Here is a 3,679-nt window from a genome sequence, read left to right as displayed (position 1 = left end):
GTGCAACTACAATTAGATTGAACAATTTGGGTACCCCCGTCCTGTGGATCGACCCCGACTTGCTTGCTATGCTAGTAGTTGGGTATAAATGTGTTTGATGGCGTACAACGACACGCACCATCAAAATGGCGCCGTTGCCGGGGACGGTGTAAATACCCAGTATTTTTTGAGACTCCAACAAACACCCTATGATTATCGGACTATAACATGCTTAGGAATCGCAGCGTTTGATCGAGAGTTTGTGTACAACTTTACGTCTAAAAACTTAAAACGATTTCGAAAATAAAACTTTTCAAAACTTTTCAAAAGTACCTGGAGTGTTTAATGCATGACGACGGGGTCGCAATGACACTAATTAGAGTCACAACCGACACCGGACCAAAAATCGACTCAAAATTCAAATCCCGACTCCAACAACGAGTCAAACAGAGTCAAACACAAAAAAAAAACCTTCTCAAATATTCCATGCTAAGTTTTCCCAAAGTACTTGATGATCAAGTACAAACCAAGTTCTTCCAAATCCTAGGATAGAACAAATCATGATTGCACTTGTTAAGGGTCTCATTATTGACAGCAAGCCTAGTCACAATGGTCAAAAGCTTGTCTAACTTCGCATTTACCGGACCCATTGCAACAGTTGATTCAACTGTTGAACCAGACATAAGCTTCTTGGCCGCTTTGGGATTTGATCCTCATTTTCTTTTGGCAATGGGTTTGGGTTTTGTGTTTGGTTTGAGATGAGATTCAACAAGTGGTTCATCACCATCACCAAAAAATTCAGTGATTTTTCTTTTGGATTTGGACTTGTGGGTTTCGGTAAAGAGGGGATCAAGACCTTCATCAAGTACTTTGTCATCATTGTTTGGTTCATCAATTTGTTCATCATTTAGGATGAACTCATCTTCATGCATGACCTCCTTTTCTGATTTTTCGACTGGGGTATCCATATTTTCATCAACATCATCATTTTTCCCACCTTCGGATTCCTTTTCGTTTTCAACACCCTTTTTTTTACTCACTCCATCTTTCTCCTTTCCTTTTTCTGTTTCGACAACAACTTCCTTTTCAACAATACTTTCAGCTTCTTTTTCTTTCTCAACATCATCAACATTCTCCTTTTCTTTTCCTTTTTCGACAACCACCACTTCTTCAAAAACATCTTCAACGATCACTTTCTCTTTCTTTATTTCACTTGCCAATTCATTAAGTGTAAGCTTATCTTTCTCAGAATCAATATCGACATTAGAGTTCAACATCATTGAAATTGGGGGACTCCTCTTTAATCCACCACGATCTCGCCCTTTGCATGTCACGGTTTTCTTTCATGCAACAGTGGCCTTGACTGTTGAAGGCTTGGTAGGGGACGGTTGGGTTTTGTCGGATTTTTCGATATATGCAGCGGATTGGGTGACCATTTTTTAATTTGGCAATGTATTCCGGGTTGAAGGAGTTAATAGGAGGGTCGGTTGGTTTAGTGAGGGTGTGGGTAATGAGAGCTAGTTGAGTGTAAGAGTGAAGAATTGATGCTCAAAAAGTGGGCAATATGGAGGGATTATCTTGATTTGAAATAAGGTGAAGTTGAGAGGCTCAATGAAATAATTCACATGCAAGTGCGAGATTTTAATTAAAATTCTCGGTCCATTTTGCATGTTGGAGATTTTGACATTTTAAACTTTAGACATGTACATCCCTTTTTCTAGTCAATCATATAGGAAAAATAAATTCATTAGAGTCACATATCACCCAACAAACCAATTTCCAACCGAAGTTTTACGAATTGTTCTCTTTCCAACGGTTTTGTAAAAATGTCCGCAATTTGATTTTCCGTTTTACAAAAGTTAAGACTAATTGTTCCTTTTTCGACTTGATCACGTAAGAAATGATGCCTAATCTCAATATGTTTAGTACGTGAATGTTGTATTGGGTTCTTTGAAATGTTAATTGCACTAGTATTATCGTAAAATATCGGAGTTGTTTCGAAGATCATACCATAGTCGTGCAATTGTTGACGAACCCAAATGATTTGTGTGCAACAGTTCACTGCACTGTTGTATTCACTTTCAGCCCTAGACAATGATACCGTGTTTTGCTTCTTGGATGCCCAAGTGGTTAAACAAGGGCCCATGAATGTAGCAATTCCGGATGTGCTTTTTCTGTCCACTGTGCTGCCCGCGTAATCCGCATCGGAGAATCCTCGATACACCGTTTCACTAACACTCTTACCATTTGGTCTTGATCAAGTTTAATGTTAGATACCATTGGTGTAGCAACGGGTTTGGCATTAGTCAACCGAAACTTACTTAGCATTTACTTCAAATACTTTTGTTGATGGATCATGGTGCCTGTTCACTTTGTTTAATTTGGAGACCAAGGAAAATCCTAGTTCCCCCATCATACTCATTTCAAATTCAGATTTCATTAGATCCGAAAAGCATTTGTAAAGAAATTCACTTGTTGCACTAAAAATAATCGACATACACTTGCAGAAGCAACAGTTCATCGCACTGTGACTTGATAAATAATATTTTATCAACCGAACCACGATTAAATCCATTTTCCAATAATAACTTTGAAAGCCTATCATACCAAGCTCCAGGAGCCTGTTTTAAACCATAAAGTGCTTTACCAAGTTTATATACGTGGTTAGGAAAAACATATCTATGAAGCCCAATGGTTGTTCAACAAAAACTTCTTCATTTAGATAACCATTTAGGAATGCGGTTTTTACACCCATTTGAAAAAGTTTAATACCATGATGTGGTGCAAAAGCTATGAGCATTCGTATGGCCTCAAGCCTAGCTACCGGTGCAAAGGTTATAATCTTGCACCACTAGTCTAGCTTTATTCCTTACGATTTCTCCACTATCATTAAGCTTATTGCGAAAGACCCATCTAGTACCAATTACAGTACGATTAGATGGTCTAGAGACAAGATGCCATACCTCATTCCTCTTGATTTGATCTAGCTCCTCTTGCATGGTCGTTGTAATACTACGGTTTTTTATGTCTATGGGTACTCTATCGAGTGGGACTTACTCTGTCGAGTAAGTAAGTTGTTTTACGAAACAATGTTTTGTCTGATGGGTACTCGATCGAGTAAGTGTGGCACTCGATCGACTAAGGGTCACTCGATCGAGTAAGTGACTTACTCGATCGAGTAAGTGCGTATTACGGGTTGTTTTAGCCAGGTTTTGTTAATAACGCGAGATTAATATAAAAGGCTTCCGTCATTATTCTTAATCATTTTTACATCTTAAAACCTTTCAATAGAAAAGAAAAGAGTTACGTAGTTCGCTTTCGTCACGTTATAAACAAATCTCAAAGGCTAAGGTGGTCGGATCGTCGTGTTCTTTACGCCGTTGAGTTCATCGTGTCGAGGGTAAGATCCTTGTATAGTTTTTATGCTGTTTCATTGAGTTTGGTTAAAACCCCAATTGGGTATATTTGGGGGTTTTGGGTGTTTTGTGTAGTATTGGTAGTAATCGTATGTATACGTGTTATAGGAGGAGGATTCGTAGAGGAGAAAGTCTGATTAGCTGCTAGATCGTCTGTGGTGATTGCTTTTCCAGGTAGGGTTTCCCTACTCAGTATTGGTTACATTGTGTTGTTGGTGATTTGTTATTGTTGTTGATTAATTATCGTATTGGAATTGGTTTTTGGTATTTGTTGATTGTGTAAG

The sequence above is a fragment of the Silene latifolia genome, chromosome 9 (assembly GCF_048544455.1).
Source record: "Silene latifolia isolate original U9 population chromosome 9, ASM4854445v1, whole genome shotgun sequence".
Lineage (NCBI taxonomy): Eukaryota > Viridiplantae > Streptophyta > Magnoliopsida > Caryophyllales > Caryophyllaceae > Silene > Silene latifolia.
This window is presented reverse-complemented; position numbering follows the sequence as displayed.